This window comes from Callorhinus ursinus, unplaced genomic scaffold (genome assembly GCF_003265705.2).
Source record: "Callorhinus ursinus isolate GAN/ISIS: 27379988/994484 unplaced genomic scaffold, GSC_fseal_2.0 scaffold5, whole genome shotgun sequence".
NCBI classification, from domain to species: Eukaryota; Metazoa; Chordata; class Mammalia; order Carnivora; family Otariidae; genus Callorhinus; species Callorhinus ursinus.
Window position 1 is genome coordinate 16181135 of NW_027397067.1, and position 18723 is coordinate 16199857.

An 18723-nucleotide genomic window follows, 5' to 3' on the forward strand; every position below is an offset into this window, starting at 1 on the left:
TACTCTGGTCAGCAGATCCCTGCCTTTTGACGGACAACTTAAAGGATCAGGGAAAGCAATACTGAACAGAATATACCATATTCACTTCTACTTGTCCATAGTGTGAAAACTTGCTCGAGACATTTCTTATCCTCAATCTCACCAAGAGGCGTCTTAGAGCAAATCATGAAAATTTCATGGATGAATGTGGCTTATGAAGATGAGGAACTAAAGCCTTACATGGAGTCACTCCCTGAGTAAAAAGACTCTGGTGGACTGAGTTGATGGTGCTCACTGGCTTCACAATGTGAAGAGGGGTGGGTAGAAGCAATGACATGATGTGAGGCTGTGAGATTATCTGCCTTGAGCCCCTTTCCACAGACAGAGGCACCATAGGCCACCATATGACACTCACAGAGTTGGTCAATATTGACTTTTCAGAGACCTTTGTTCACAATATATCTTTAAGTGAATAAAGCAGTTAAGTAACCATAGGCATAATAGCATAATATTGTTTTCCTAAAAAAATATGGGAAGGAATATAAACACAAAGAGAAAGATCTGATATGCCTTAAGATGTCAATGGTCATTATTGCTGGTGGTGAGATTACAGGGGTTTGATAACTGGTATCTTCTAATTTGCATGACACTTCTTTTGAAGAGTATTTGCCATTTATTTTGTAGAATGTCCCTCAATTTGGGTTGTCTGATGTTTTCTCATGATCAGATCGAGGCGGTAACATTTTGGGGAAGAATCTCACAGAAGCAACGTGCCCTTCTCAGCATATTGTTTTTTAAATTTAAAAAAATGCTATTTTAGTGTTCAAATTAAAGCCACGTACAGAAGGTACTGTCCTCTAAAACGTAGTTGATGGCAAAAAAGTACACTCTACAAAGAATCCAAGACTCATTCTATAAATGAGCTCTACACTCCTAAATCAGGTGAGTAGAGGAAACAGCCTGAGATCCACCGTAAGGACAAGCAGCACCCTCCCCACCCACATTCCAAAAATGCAGAGCAGACACTGGGGTCAGACTCTGTAACTGCACAAAATATGGACACGCAGTGCCACCTGGGGATACCCTGTTACTTGCACCAGGGGCCAGGGGACATACTAATGAGGCAGGCAGAGTTGATTTCTGTGACAGCCAGGAAAGGGAGGAGTGCTCTATACAAATGGGGTTGCAACCAGTGGACTGTGACAACTGGGTTCCCTGATCATCTCTTCAAGGCTGCACTTGGACAAAGAAACATTGTGGCACAGAGCACACTGTCTCCACTCCCTCACAAAACTCTAGGGCATCTCATGCCTACCGTTAGGGAGTACGTTAATTTTTTCTCCTTGTATATGACAAACCATATGTTCTTTAGGACTCTTGATTCACACGTCGAACATAAATGATCTGTTTAATATTTGTTTACTGCAAGAATCAGAACTACTGTAATCTCTTTTCAGGATGAACATTAATCCAACCCTGTCTAGAAAAATTATACAGTTCATTACCATAAGTAATCTCTATTGTACCCCGTGCTTAACCTTCACTTTCCCCCAGTCTTATAACCTTGCAAATCCACTGGTGCTGTGTGATTGGCATCTGGTGTTCATACAATCTCTGCCTCACAGAGAATAAATGAAAAATCCCTAGATAAAAATGCCACTTTTCAGTGATCCAACCCTCTGCTCTTTGGTAACTTTTGTACGACTCTAGAAAGTTCTGTTAACTTTGCAGCTCATAAATAAAGCCTTTACTCTTGAAATGTTTTGGCTCTATCAGGATGGCAACTGACTTAAAACTTGATTTAATTTCCCGGTAGCAAAGATATCACTGTTCAAGCACTTTTAATCAAAGCATTAAATGTAATGGCAATGTAAAAGCAAGCAACACTGAATGGTCACAAATTTCTCCATTATTGGCATGGAATCATAGCAAAACCAATATGAACATGGCTATATCTTCACACCCTGAGAGTAACTTTTCAAGCCATATTTCAGGTGAACCTCTAGCTGTCAGCTCATCTATGTGATTGTGTGATCCGAACAAAGCTTTGTCTGTGGAATGTGCCTTGTAAACTCAATTCCGTTAGTAGATTTACACTAATGCCTCGATCAAGTGAGTGACTTGTAAGTGCTTCTTTGGATAAGAAGCCAAACCACATTCATGTAGGATTTCACTCAGAGAAGTCTATGATTGAGCTTTTTTTTTTTTTTTTTTTTAAATCTGGGAGGATTTAAAAAAGGTTGGCACCAGTGGAATAATGTCAAGACGTATTAAAAAAAAACAACCCACAACCATCACTTAAAATTTAACTGAGTCTCAAACACGCCCCACAATGACCACAACACTGGAGGACGTTTCTTAATGAACTTGACCCTGGGTTAGCAGGGCATAGTCCAAGCCCTCATCCATTCTCATGGGCACTACTACAATAGCTTCCTGATTGATCTTGCCACACTGCATGGCTCAGGCTACCAGCCACCACCAGTTTGCTGACTTTGGCCAATTTACTTAACCTATCTGTTCCTCCGGTTTCTCACCTGTAAAATGGATATACTATTGTACTTTCTTCATGTAAAAAATAAGCTGAAGCATGTAAAGAACTGAAGGCAATGACTTGCATGTAGGAAGCACTCAGAACGTTAACTACTACTATTATTATATTAATATTATTGATCTCCACATCACTACCTGAGATCACCTAAAATACAAACCAAATTGTGGCTCTCTCCTGATTTCTCTTTCCTAAAAGTTTTCAACTGAATACCAAATTTTGAGATATTTTTTCATTTGCTTGCGTACTTCCTTTACTTGCCTAATTTAGGTATTAGTTTAGGGCTGCAATATATGATTTGCTGGTCAGGGGTGGGGCACCAGAACCATCTACCCACCTGGAAAGTAACTCTAACTTCTCGGGCTTTGTATTCTCTGGGCAAACGCTCTTAAAGGATCAAGTGGCTCAGAAGAGCACTCTATCTTAGAGAAAGCCAGTCAAGAATGTTTAAACAGCTTAGACAATTCCAAAAGAGGGAAATCGATTCATAATTGAAAGTTATTTCAACTCCCTAATTAAAATAGAAAACCATGCAACTGAATTTGTAATTTCTGAGATGATCAGTTGCTAATTTATTTTACAGATGGGATTTGAATGGACTTCATGGAAGAGATATCAATTCTATTAACTCATCATTTCTTACATTTGATTAAATTGTTTGATTTTGAAACATTTAATAAAAAATCAGAACCCACAGTTTTGTGGAAACTGAATTATACCAGAGGGCTAACCCAGAAAGCCTTAGCAATGACAATATGGAGATCAATGCCCACATAAATGCACAGTCAAGTTATCAACTGACATTTCAACAACCAAAGCCAATGAAGAAACAAAGTTCCAAATTCTGAAGGTTGACTAAAATAACCAAGTACAGCTTATCAGAACCATAGGAAAGGCAATACAAGGGTACTCCAGTTTGCTGAGGTGGGAAGCTAATAAAAAGCCTGAGGACCATATGCTACATCTGCTTCAGAATGCAAAAATTCATAACCATATATTACATTGAGTCAACTATTAGCACAGCAAAAGCTAATAGTATCTCTATATTTGTAACATAGCACATGGCACTGAGAATGGCAACGTTTTTATTTTGTCATGAATTAGAGGGCTTTTCAAAAGGAAAAATACTACTCATTTCCAAAGATTGGTTCCTAACTTTGGCTTATGATTTTAGGTTACTGCATAAAAGGAGTGTATGACTACCTCAGGAAATCGATCATCACTAATATTACAACATGGAACACAGAAGACCCAGCATCATATTTATACACAGAAATCCCTAAGGTTTGCAAATTCTAAAATTAAAGATAACCCCTTGCTTATTTTAAACATAATGCTTGCAGCTTCCTTTGTTCATGCTACCCTTTCTTATGTGCACCCTCCCACTGTTTTGTGAAATCAATTTTCAGTATTTATGCCACAATCATCATTAAAGTGTGCTCAATTGCTTTGTTTTTGTGTTTGCCTTGTTTTCTGTGTACCCATCACTAATTCTTATCAGTCTCTTTCAGTACTCTCTAAAATCTCTCTCAATATGGTCAGACATATGGTCCTGCAATTTTCATATATCTCCTCTCCTATTTTCCATCAGTTTTTCTTTTGCTCTATTTAAGGACTTTCTTGACTTAATCTCTTTCACAGATTATTTTATTTCTACTCTTAGATTTCTAATTTCCCAGAGTTCTTTTGTGCTCTCTGATTACACATTATACAAATTAAATTCCATTCTTGTTTTATGAATGCAATTTCTCTTATCCCTTTAAGACTAATAAGTATAATTTGGGTTTTTTTTTTTTTTCTGTCTCCAAATTGTCTGTTTCCTCCAAGTCTTTGTTTTTTTTCTGTTTTGTTTTGTTGTTGTTGTTGTTGTTATGCTTTGCTTTCTTCAGTGTCTCATGATCCTTAGCTTTCTTTCAGATCTAAAAACAAGGTTGTGTGTGTGTGTGTGTGTGTGTGTGTGTGTGTGTGTGTGTGTGTGTGTTGGTGGGGCTGATGGACTTTACCATGTTGTGATTGCAAGGGGACCTAGTCATTTTAATGAGCTACCCATCTTTGCTAGTTAAATGGATGAGGCTGTAACTTTTCATGAATTTTAATTTTGCTTTGGGGACTTGGGAATAGAACATAATACACAACTATCTGTGAACACATTTCCTGTAAAGAGTTAACATTAACCAATTTTGAATTTGTCTTAATTATAGTTTTTTGGAGGTTACTGCCAAAGTCACTTGCAGTTGTGTTTGTAGATAAAAATTTTAGAGTTCATTTTTATTTACAGCGGTGAGAATAGATGGAAGATACAACAATATGAAAGTCTGGCATTAGAGGTCAGAAAAGAGGGACAGATGATGGGTTCTACAGTTATGCAAGTCTGTCAGTTAAAATTGCAGGGTAGAGTAAGGGATTTTATTATTTCACTGTTCCTAAAATTAGTCCAACACTCTTGCAAGTGATATTATCTTGTTTCAGTGCTAGAAGGATTAGGGAAAACTGGCAGAGGAAACTGAAGTACAAATATATTCTTTTTTTCTCATGGGAGAAGTGTGTGTGTGTGCGTGCACTAATATTTGAACTGTGACTTAAACAAAGTGATGCCAATGTCAGTAAAACATTAATTCTTTCTACAGACCACCCTTCATATGGCAGATGTCTTACTTCCCAGTACAGTAAAAAGCATTAAAAAAAAGGCAAGGACTCATATCTCCACCCTTCTAGTTCCTCAGATACTTCATTCCTCCTCAGAAATATGTGAATTTTGACAGGACTCATGCATCTATAGGAGGTGTTTTTTCTTTCCTCTATAAATAGGGTACAAACTAAAAAAACAGAAGCCACCATTTGAGTGGTAAATAACCATTCTACCATCTTGACAGCTTACAGGTAACTACTCAAAATAGTCATTTAATGATTGTTTCAAAATTTATTCTGCTTCTTTCCTAGAATTAAAAATTCCATTCTGTTATTTCCAAAGGATTTCATGTAAGTATGTATATATATGCACACTATTTTACACACACTATTTTACATAAGTACATAAATGCATATATATACATGTATTAATGGCAGGGAAAGTACCTTAAAAATTATGGACAAATATATTAAGAAGTCTTATAATTCTGTAATAAGGAGACAATCCAATAAAAAATGAGCAAAATTCTGAATAAATATTTCACCAAAGAAGATATACAAATGGCCAATAAGCACATGAAAAGATGCTCAACATCACTAATCTTTAGGGAAATGTAAATTAAAAACTAAAATGAGATACCACTGCTCACTTATTAAAATGGCAAAAATCAAAAAGAATGACTGTACTAGTGTTGGCAAAGATGAGGAAAAATTGGAACTCTCATACACTGCTGGTGGGAATATGAAATAGTACAATCACTTTGGAAAAGAGGCAAGCAATTTCTGATAAAGTTAAATGTACACTAACAGGACAACTCAGAGATTCCAATTCTAGGTATCTCTTTACCCAAAAGAAATAAAAACATATGTCCACACAGACTTGTATGTGAATGTTCACAGGTGCATTAATCATAATAGCTAAAAATTAGAAACAATCCACATGTCTATGAACTAGTGGGTAGATAAACAAAAGGTGGTCTATCTATATAACAATATTATTCAGCAATAAAAAAGGAACAGACCAATGATGTATGCAACAACACTGATAATCCTCAAAAGCATCATACTAAGAGAAAGAAACCAGGCACATAATTTTAGTTTTATGAAATTTCCAGAAAAGATAAAAATAGAGGCAGAAGGTAAATTAGTTCTCTCTTGGGATTGAGGGTAGGTGCAGAAATTAAATGCAAACAGCCATAAGGAAACTTTTTGGATGATGGGAGTATTCTAAACTGGATTGTGCTGATGGTTGCACAACTATTTCAATTTACTAAACTCATCAAAGTGAATGAATTTCATGATACGTAAGGATCTCAAAGAGCTGCTGAAAAAAATGGGGTATTTTGTATGATTAGTTAAATATTTCAATTATCGGCACGCCTGGGTGGCTCAGTCGGTTAAGTGTCTGCCTTTGGCTCAGGTCATGATCCCAGACTCCTGGGATTGAGCCCCAAGTCACGCGCCACATCAGGCTCCCTGCTCAGCGAGGAGTCTGCTTCTCCTTCTCCCTCTTACCCCCCCACCACCCCTCTCTCATGCTCATTCTCTCTCTCTCTCTCAAATAAATAAATGAAATCTTTAAAAAAATTTCAGTTATCCGACAAGTCTTTAAACAAAATGTACCATGCCAAAATCTCCTTTAATGATTTTGCTGAGCCATCTATATGACTTCTACAAAATTCCCTAGGTAGAACAGGGTCTTGAAACTGGGAGAGTTTGGGTTTTACAAATAAGAAAACAGAATCAGAGAAGTAAAATAACTTGTCCAGTCACACAGCAACAAACCAACAAAAAAAGATCAGAGTCCAGGTTTCCTGACTCACAGTCCGATGATTTGTTTCTCTCTATACCACACCATCCAAAGAAATATAGGTACATGTCAGGGTTAAGGGAGTCCCGACTTTCTGAAATCAGATTTTTCTCTTTTCTGATATGTTCTGCACTTGTAGTGAGCCCAGAGGTGATAATCCTATAAAGTAAATAAACATAAGACGTTATCTCCCATAGGGCAACTTCTGTTTGTGGCTAAATGAGCCAAGATGAAGAAACACTTCAAATAAAAGACACAGCTGGAATAACATAGCGGAGAGGTTGCTTAGCTTGAAAGGCAGTCTGGCACCTAGCCACTATGATTCATAAACTATAATGTAATAAACTTGTATGAACAAAAATCAAATTTCCATATTCAATGCTGGTTACCTGAATGAGCCATATGAGAGCTAATTTTTGGAAACAACATTAATTCTCTGGAAACAAAATGAGCCACTTGGTACCAGCCAGAGTTTGGGAGCTAAAGGGTTTCAAATTCTATCACGTATCTGTACCTATTCTGCATCTCCAGATTCCGAGAGGTATTTCTAGAAACTTCTTAAATTGAATCTTAGTCTAGTTTAATGTCTGCTTTTTAAAATCACCTCCAATTGATCAAAGTATATTAAGAGGCCAAACATTAGGCATCTGAAGCATAAGAAAAGATGAGGACATGAAAGTCTCAGAAAGTTTTCGTCTTCAATACCATCAACTCAGAGGGCTGCACTGTTTGTAACAAAGTGACAGAGACTAAAGGATTTGTGGCACCAAAGTTTTTAGAGACTAAAACCAGCAGTATTTACCCAAAAGGACTCAGGCAAACTAATCCTTACCAGAATCTCAGTTAACCCCTGCAAAAAGTGAATATGAGAACTTGATATCCCTTAAACATAAATTTTTAAGGAAATTGCTTTAAGGGCTGAGATAAATTGCAGTAGTGTTCAACATACCCAGTGTTCCTTCCTGTAGGGGCACTATTCATTGATGCCTTATCAATGCCAGGCTTAAGCATGTGACTTTCTTTGGCCAGTGAACTGTGAGCAGTGACACATGCCACTCTCCAGCAGAAGCTTTATGAGCCATCACATGGTTTCACTATGTTCTCATCCTATTGACACAGGTTTAAAAATATCCCACACCAAGATTCTCCTTAGATTTGGAACCTGGAATGAAGATTATGACTCATGGTGAACATAAAGACTGAACAAGAGATAACAACTTTCAGTTGTAAGCCACTCGGTTATTTGTCACTGTAGTGTAACCTAGCCAAATATGACTGAAACAACAGTTAAACAAAAAAAGAATGTTCTTATTAATGGACTACATGGTAGTTGCCCTATTTGTCACTGTAGTGTAACCTAGCCAAATATGACTGAAACAACAGTTAAACAAAAAAAGAATGTTCTTATTAATGGACTACATGGTACTTGGCAGATCTCACACTGCAAGATAAAAATGTTGATATATACTCCCATCATCCTAGACCAATGTTTTACAAAGACTTTTGATCCAACATGTACACTATGATATGTATATACATGTATACATATATGGATTTGTAGATCTATAAAGTCACAACAATACTTACTCTTCTTATGTGTGATGTACTCTGTTATTTTCTCTTCTATTTACATTTTGTTAAAGATTTTTATTTATTTAAGAGAGAGAGAGTGAGAGAGCATGAGAGGAGAGAGGGTCAGAGGGAGAAGCAGACTCCCCGCTGAGCAAGGAGCCCGATGTGGGCCTCGATCCTGGGACTCCGGGATCATGACCTGAGCCGAAGGCAGTCACTTAACAAACTGAGCCACCCAGGCGCCCTCTTCTATTTACATTTTTTAAATGTTTGCTGGAACCCACTAAATCCATTTCAAGTCCCACTATTGGGTCACTATCCATTATCCTACTTTCTACCCATTGTCTACTTTGTTGAATGATCCTTAAATGTGTCTTCCTATTTTTCTTTTTCTCCCAAATTTTAATCCGTAGTACTTGACCCTAGATTCACTGTAGAATCACCAGGAAGATTTTTTTTAATATACTACTCCCCAACATCAGTGATGGCGATTTTTTAAAAGTCAACATTTTAAAATGAATTGCTGCAACATACATTTAATTATCAACTTTCATATAAATCATTTGGACATATATTTGTTTTGTATTAATATGCACGCTTCTGTTCCTGAAAATCTGCCACCTTAATTTAACCTCCATCACAGGGGGTCCTGAAATTGTCTCTTATTTGATCATATGGCTCCCTTTAGATGCCAATGATTTCAAATAAATTTTGGCTACATGTAGCAATCTCAATTAGTTGGGTCATCCATTAATCAATGGATCAATCAATTCTTTAATTCAAACAATTACTCTGTACTCAATTTGTGTCAGACACTACTCTACATGACAAGGGCACAAGGAAGGATAAGAGACACATGTGAGAGCTCAGTGTTGATTGGAGGTAGGTGGTTAGCTATACATAAAAAGATAACCTAAGAAACACTGTAATGACTGTGATGACAGGGGTTACTACGGATTACATATTCTACTTGTAGCTCACTTATTTTGATTTCAGATTTTCAGAAGCCTTCATAATTCATTGTTCCTTACCATTACTCTCTATTGAATTTAACACCTTCGTTCATGTATCTGCTTCTCTTCCCTGTATATCTGGTGTCCATATACCCTCACCAAAGGAATACTGCTACTGCTACTCAATAGAAATACAATGATATTTGCTGATTGTACCTGTCCTAGCCACATAAAATCATGCTCAAATCCCAAAATAAACATGCGACTCCCAGAATATATTCACAATCCTGCAGGATGTACTCACATTTTTTTCTCAACACATGTAATTAACACATTATTTAACTTCTGTGCTTGCTAAGTGGTGTTTCAACGGCCCCTCTCTCATTACTATCTCTGTATTTCTGTGAAGTAGGAACTTAGAATATTTAATAATTCATCCTATTTTGTTCTAGCCTTTGCCAGTCACTGGCAACTCTGTAATAATTATTTTTCTTGTGATATAATAACAACCATATCACAAGAAGGTAATGTTAAAAGCAGTTTAGTGAGAGGTGTTAGAATACTTGACCTATGCTTGATCTAGAAGATACTGTACACCTTTTCTCAAAATTTAACTCTCCAAAATGCATACTGCAATTTCTGCTGAATGAGATATGGGAGAGTCAGGTGACTGGCAGATTCCATGCTCTAAAGCCATCAACTTTCAGCCTTCCAAAGTGATCTGAGATTTAAAAATATGATATGAATGATACCTTGATGCCAATAAGCATTTGCATCAGCTTTCCACACCTGCATGCTCTAGAATATATACATATATTTAAAATAAAATTACAGTGCATTTAATTTCAAAATAAACCAGGACATAAGTCAACAGAGGCTTCTCTCTAATACTACCAATTCCAGAAGAAAGATATATCTTGGATATTCAATATGGGTCACGTTTATTCAAACTGTGTATCTGCCCCTAATAATAAAATGAAGCAAACAGGTATAACTAGATGTATTACTATAAACTGCTTTACTGTTCTGAAAATAATCAGAAACAAAGCCATAGGTCACTCACACATAGAAATCCTTAATTCTTTATGCCACAGGTAAAGTCATTTTCTACCATAGCCTGGCAAAGATTTTTTTAAACTTTCAATTGTTACAGCACTGAAATTTATTTTTTTAATTTGGATCTTATATTTTATATAAGTTTCTAAGAGCAACAACAGAAACTAAGAGCAACAGAAAATGTTCTGTTTGGCCTTCACAGGGCCTTTCATCCAAGTTAAAACAGAGAGTGTCTGGGAATTTCCTCTACAGAGCACTGTGGGGTGAGGCCCAGAGGAAGCCAAGGACCTGAGGAATCTTTACAGTTTGCACTGGGGGCCTAAAAGGTAATTGCAAATGCTGATTTCATAGATTATAAAATATATAAAGGTGGATTTGAGGTGGGGGTAGGTGGGAGAGATAAAGAAGAGTACCTGAGACCAACCACAATGTACTCTGATCATCTGAGTTTTGAGAAAATACCACTTGAAGAGTATCTGCAGTGGTTCCTGAATGTTCCAAAGCTACCTGGTTATTCTGAAATGGTTTCTCTCTCCTCTGACAGCACTAGGAAGATGTGGCTCATGTTTCCATTTTGCAGCCACAGATTGAGGGATCTTTTCCTCCCAGGCTTCCCTGCTGTACTGCTTGACCCATGAGGCCCCGATTAAGGCTGGAGCTATTTCCATAAAATAAAATGGTATGGTTGGAAGATGATCTGGGGGAAGTGGATGAACATATGAGACTCTGGAATTCCAAACAAATATTGCAATGCTTCCAGAAAACCTAGGTTGGTAATCTCGGTGGCTAAGAAAGAGCACAAGATCTGGAGCCTGTCTGGATTTGACTCCTGATTTCCACCCACTCAGTGGATACTCTTGAAGCAAAATCTCTCTGTAACTTGGCTCCATTTTCTGCAAAGTAGGGCTAAAAACACCTCCTCCCTCATTGGGTAGTTGTGAAGATTCAATGGAGTGTGTAAAATATTTAAGAACATTTAAGTTCAAAAGAAAACTTCTATCAATGATAGCTATTATTGTGAATCACACATAACTTAGCCTGAAAATTAACTGATGAGAATATAGAGATACAGATAAGCTATGACTTGCAACCATCCAAAATTACAAAGACCCAAAATATAAATCTTGGCCTCTTGACACCCTGCCTACAATTCTTCCAAATTACTGATATTCCCAAACTTTAGTTCTTCAAAAACTATTGGCAAAATTTTTCGCCATATCCATGAAACACCTGCTCATATTATTTTCTTCATATCCTTCTTTAAAAGGGCTCATTTCTTTTAGATAAATAAGTGACCACCATACAGAAAAACAGAACATTGGTATTAAATTCTAGCTAGATATTCCAGTCTGCTGAAAGCTCCAAGTCCAGAATCTGTTCTTGGTCTAAAAGGAAGATTAGCAAGTGTTATGGGCAGAGGATACTTGGTTCTTGACTTCATAAGGTTTAAAGCAAACTACAAAGGGGTTAACTTTTTCACACGATGTCACACTCACAATTGCCTCCTGACCTTGGTAGGCTCACTGCACTTTGGGAAAAGGCCCTGGGGAGCAAACATCAGAAATGCAACTATGCCTCATTTGCCAAGACACCAGTGAGGTTTCTCATTCACCATCCTATCTCAATATACAAGGTAGGAAGAAGTGCTCTAAATGAGGTCACAAAATCAAAAATAAAATCATTTTAACCAACAAAAATTCACTGAAGAGACCATGAAAAAAAAAAAGAGCCTAATCATACAAGTTTTTCATACAGCACTAACGGTTTTTTGTTTCTGAATTCCATTTATTGATGTTAGGAAGTATTCCTATTTGGTGCTGTCAGTTTTATAATAAGATGATCTCCCAACTGCAGTGAGATTGGGGAAATCACTGAATTTTAAGCCACCAAAAACACATTAAAGTTTAATTTGAAAATTCTCAAAATTGAAGGCAAACCACAAACAGTGACAATGCATTTCAGGAACGTCTATGATAGTCACATCCCTGGGCCCTAAACAGACCAAGTGGCCTCAGTGCTCCCTGCTATTCAAAGTTTTGATTACAAAGGTTTGGCTTTTATAAAAAGCAGTGTGTAGAGAAAAAACAAAAACAAATCAATGTGAGATGCCTTTTGGTAGAGTTTCAATGACTGAAGGAAGCAGATAAAACAAGTATCTGAATAATTTTTGGCAGGAGATTAAGTGGACTTTTACCCTACATTGTTACTTGGCTTTTTTTCATTTGTGAGCCCTATAACTAAAAACGGGTTCTCTAGAAAGTGGGCTATGGGTTTTAGTAATTTCCAGTATAAAATGCTATGGCCAATTAGGATCTATTTTTCCTTGGGGGTAAATCTTCAATATTGGAGGGTAAAAAGCCTGAGCCCTCTCCAACTTCTGTAGGAGTTCAGGGCTCTCTCTTCGGTGTTCAGACTATTTTTGATGCCTCTATTATACTTGGTATGCAGTGTGAAAATTTTATGTGATGTGGCAGACACTGGCACTACTCCATGACCTTCTGTTGGGAAGGACCATGTCTTTTTCTTCCTTAAATGTCCAGCACCTGCCAAATTCCTTTAATTAGTACGGGTTCAAAATGTATGTTAAAGAAGAGATGCCTAAATAAATCGATTAGGTTTTAGAAATCTATATTCATTGTAGAGACATTATAAAATGGAGATAACTAAAGTCACCTGTAATCCAATCACTGCAAAACAGCATCATTAGCATCTTAATGTACACTTTTTTTTAATTATTATGTTCGGTTTGCCAGCATATAGTACATCATGAGTTTTGTCCAACGATTCATTAGTTATGTATAACACCCAGTGTTCATTACAACACATGCCCTCCTTAATACCCATCACCCGGCTACCCCAGCCCCCCAATCCCCTCCTGTCTGAAACCCTTAGTTTGTTTCCTGGAGTCCATAGTCTCTCATGGTTTGTCTCCCTCTCTGATTTCTTCCCATTCAGTTTTCCCTCCCTTCCCGTATGGTCCTCCATGCTATTCCTTAGGTTCCACATATGAGTGAAACCGTATGATAATTGTCTTTCTCTGATTGACTTATTTCACTTAGCATAATCCCCTCCAGTTCCATCCATGTCAGTGTAAAAGTTGGGTATTCATCCTTTCTCATGGCTAAGTAATAGTCCATTGTATATATGGACCACATCTTCTTTACCCATTCATCTGTTGAAGGACATCTCGGCTCTTTCCACAGTTTGGCTATTGTGGACATTGCTGTTAATGAACATTGGGGTGCATGTGTCCCTTCTTATCACTACATCTGTATCTTTGGGGTAAATACCTAGTAAAGCAATTGTGGGGTCATAAGGTAGCTCTATTTTTAACTTCTTGAGGAACCTCCATACTGTTTTCCAGAGTGGCTGTACCAGCTTGCATTCCTACCAACAGTGTAGGAGGGTTCCCCTTTCTCCACATCCTCGCCAACATTTGTTGCTTCCTGTCTTGTTAATTTTTGCCATTCTAACTGGTGTAAGGCGGTCTCTCATTGTGGTTTTGATTTCCCTGATGGCTAGTGATGCTGAACATTTTTTCATGTGTTTGTTAGCCATTTGTAGGTCTTCTTTGGAGAAGTGTCTGTTCATGTCTTCTGCCCATTTCTTGACTGGATTATTTGTTTTTTGGATGCTGAGTTTGATAAGTTCTTTATAGATCTGGGATACCAGCCCTTTATCTGTAATGTCATATGCAAATATCTTCCCCCATTCCATGGGTTGCCTCTTAGTTTTGTTGACTGTTTCCTTTGCTGTGCAGAAGCTTTTCATCCTAAGGACTTTCTTTTTTACTAGTATATACAGACAGCCCTTGCTCTTCACAGTAGTTCAGGGCCATAAAACTATGTAAGATGAAACTGTGCAAAGTGATCTTCATTACCACTGGGGATAATTAGGATCCTTAAAAGTTTTTGTCAAAGCATTAAAATCTCTCTTACTCTTGGCCACAAATGTACAAGAATATGAAAAAAAATGGTAAAATTGATATTTATTTAGTGCACTGCATTAAGAAGGGCACGTGGTGTGATGAGCACTGGGTGTTACATGCAACTAATGAATCATTGAACACTACACCAAAAACTAATGATGTACTAAATGTTGGCTAACTGAATTTAAATAAAATAAAAAAATAAAACATTAGGAACACTGAAAAGTAATTTTCTTTTACAGAAAGAGTGGTTTGACCAGCAGTTGCCTTCTTCTTGTCACATCACTTGGATATGGTGTGAGCATCTTTTCTATGCCCTGGACAATTCCTCTCTCCATCTGGATCAGCTCTGAACATTAGATCCTCTGTGCTTTCAGTTGTGAAATATCCCGGAGAGTTCCTTTCATGTGAAGCAGGTTATTTTTGTGGTCGCTTCTCCTGGGAGATCATCCGTTCACCACCACCCCTTTCTTCCTTTATGCTGGTAAGTCCCTTCAAAAGTCCCTCTGGGTGGTGGCGGTGCTAACATTCCCAGGGTTGGTGGTTTCTTCTCTGTCACTATTCACATTATATTCACATCTCACTTGTAGCTTTGTCACTTCTTGTCTCTCTGCTGCACTTTCACCTTTCTTGGTCAATTCTCTTTCAAGTACCCAAGTTTTCCTTTAAAGACAAGGTGGTAACACAACTACACACTTTTGTGAACTGAACAACAGATGCACAGTAACTGATCACTGACTGACTGAAACAACTGATGTGACTGGTTACCGATCATAACTGAAGAGCTAGAAATGAACTCTGTACTTTGTTCTTCACAGTAATATGCTACAGCAACTGACGTTTGAACTGCATTACTTCACTAAATCATGGTAACCGAAAATTTGTGGATTCCGAAACTGTGCAAAGTGCCTGTAATGAAAAGCTATTTATTATATATGTTCACATCTATGCATAGATGTGTGTCTTAATATTGTATCTTTCATAATTTTCTTTTTTCATTTTATAATATTTAATGAGTATCTTTCTATACTGGTCAATCTATACCTATAGCATCCTTTAAAATGGGCTGTGTGAATCCCACTGAATGAATATAAATAGGGTTGCTATGATTTAAGTGACACAATATATATAATGCTCTTAACATTGGGCCTACCACATAGCAAGGACTAAGTACATGTTAATTATTATTATTTATGAGCATAATTTAATTGATTTTCTATCGATGGACACTTAGTCCCTAATTTTTAGCACATTATGATGAATCTCCTTGTACACTGAGCACTGTGTGCTTGCAATAATTGTTTTAAAGGATTGTTTTGTGAGTTTTCTCATTATATTTTCCAAGTTAAACTCCCCCCTCATAGCAGCTCAAAGAACTATAATGATAATCTAGATTCTAGAGTATCCTTGGTTCCTGAGTCCTTCCAATTAGGCTGATATGATACTCACAGAATAGTGTGATAAATTATCACAATCTTGGCTATTCATACTTGGAACAAGGTTCTTAGATGATGGCTCCTCCCAAGTAAGAGAATATAGAAGCCACAGCTAATGTGAGGCCAGGAGGAAAAGGAGATGAATTTCGCAGTTGAGATACCTGTGAGTGGGACAGTTTGGTAGAATTATTCAGTAGGAAATAAACATACATCTTGAGTTTGTAGGAGATGTAGAGGCTTGGTAGTTACAAGTACATAGGTGGGAAGTAACATTCTGGAGTATAAGAGAACCACCCAGAGACAGATCATGGGAAGATAAAGGACAGAACCCTAGGCAAAAATCAGTATCTAAGAGTGATAAGCATTAAATAGAATAATAAAAATAAAACAACATTCAATGAGTACTTTTGATGAGCCAGGTGGTCTGTCAAGCGCTTTATGTACATTATCTCAATTAATGCCCAAATAACCATCCTTATGAAGAAGGTATTATTATTAGCATGGCCTTTCTATAGACTAGAAAACTCAGGCTTACAAAAATTAAATAGTTACCCCATAGCCACTTACTAATACATGATTCGGGCAAGATTTTAATGCATATATTATGTTTCCAGAATCTACAGTCTTAGCGCTTGTATTCACTATCATTGCTGTGTAACAAATTGCCCCCAAACTGAGAGGCTTAAAACAATAAACATTTATTATTTCACCATTTCAGTGAGTCTAGAATCAAGGCCAGATTTACGGTGCCTCTGGCTCAAAGTCTCTGATGAAATTGTACTCAAGTGTCGGCTGGGGCTGTGGTCTCACTTGAAGGCATGCTGGGGCAGGGCCAATGCAGGCCTTTATCCCTTGCTACATGGGCACCTCCACAGGACGGCTTTGTGTCACAGGTGCTGGTTTCCCCAGAGGGAGTGACCCAAGAGAGCAAGAGTGAATGAATGAGTGCCTCAAGTGGAAGCTGATCTTTTTGTAGCCAAATGCTATAAGTGGCATCCCATTATTTCTGCTGTATTCTATTTGTTAGAAGCAAGCCACTAAGTCCAGCCCACACTCTAAGTCCAGGGGAACATAAAAAGACATAACTACCAGGAGTCAAGGATCACCAGGAGCCCTCCAGATAAGAGGCTGTTTATCACACCATTCTGTGAGTACCATCCCAGGCTAATCAGAAGGACTCAGGAACCAAGGAGTGGGCACTTACAGTTTACTGAGCAATACTCTAGAATCTTGACTATCATTTTAATTCTCTGAGCTGCTATGAGGGAGGAGTTTAACCTGGAAAATACAATGAGAATACTCACAAAGCTAATCCTTGAGAGGTTGAACAAACACTTTAAAATTTTCAGAAAATCAAGGAGCAACTTACTGGAGTACTACAGATGTGAACGAGGATTTATGATGATTCGCAGCTCTTCAACGTAAATTGAGAATGAAACCTGGTGACCTTCACGGCAATATGCAGGGTCTTATGTAAGCATGAAGGGCAAAGCCTTGATGGGAACTGCTATGTGCAAAAATAGAGACCAAAATTCACACATATTCTTGTGAGTCTGAGTGGTATGAGGGTGGCCCTTCCTGAACATGAGGGGTTTGATCAAATGTTGTAGATTTTTTCTAGATTCAAGTTCTTGCAAGAATTAAAAGGGACTTTGTAAATGTTTGGAAGACAATAGCCAAATCTTCCATGTAAGGCCATGCTGGTGTTCTTGAAAGATATTTTCTGCCAGCTCAAGAACTCTGATATGATTTATTGCCATTTGTTTGCAAGGAAGCCAGTTTTTATTTTGTGTCCTTTTCTTTTTGAGAACCAGAGATGATTTAAACTGTTTTTCTATTATAGTGGAGCCAGAGTAGTTGATCCTAGCTACATCCAGATGGTTTCATTGTTTAGGCTGATTTCTGTTAAACTGTTTAATGTTGTTAATAATCCTTTTAATATATTTAAATTTGTGTGCAAGGTTAAGGGGGCAGATCTGGTACAGATTGGAAGTCACAGCTTCTGCTGGACTTCTGTTGATTTGTGAAATCCAACTGTGGTCTCTAGTACTTGTTCCAATTTTGCTGAACTCAAAGTAGCCTCTTCTTTTAAGCTGTGACACTTGACTGCAATGGTTCATTAGTAGGGACATCAGGGAATGGGGACCGACTGTTTGGGAGATGTATGCCTTTAATATGAAATGCATACATTAGAAAAATAGATGTAATGATAGTTTTTACTCTGTAGAGAAAAAAAACATGTTGTGAAGGAAAGAATACCAACAGTGAGATTATCTTCCATATTCAAAGAATCGTAGGCTTGTTGATTTTCATTCTTAAATTAACATCCAGCTCTGCAGCCCATCTTACAATACATGGCCCTACCTTGCTTCCCAACTAGACCCTAACAAATGCCTCCCAGCTGGCTTGTCTCTTTGCTTTCAACCTCACGCCTATCAAGAGAGTAAGAACAATAGCTAACACATACTGAAAGATTACTGTTGGGTTAGGCACAGTGCTAAAGGCTGTTCATGATCTCATTTAATCTTCATAATAAGGTGAGAAGGTACGTTCTATTGCTGTCCATTCTACAGATGCAAAAACTCAGACTTAGAGAGGTTGAGCAACTTGCTCAAAGTCAAATTTATTCTTCCCGTTCACCCAGAAAATGAATGCAAACAGTGCCGCTTCACCAACTGAAATCTTGGCTCTTTTGAACAAACAAATGAAGCACAGATTCTTCAGTATGGCATTTAAAGAAAAATGATCGTAGTCAAATACTGAGTACTTTCTACATGTCCACATGGCTACAAATTCTTACCCCAACCCTT

At 37.6% G+C, this 18723-nt stretch overlaps 1 protein-coding gene across 3 annotated transcripts in view; it reads right to left on the bottom strand.

Moving 5' to 3' along the window:
- The window catches only part of CYP7B1 (cytochrome P450 family 7 subfamily B member 1), a 184011-nt gene that overhangs the window by 41974 nt on the left and 123314 nt on the right, over positions 1-18723 (bottom strand). The window lies entirely within an intron of this gene.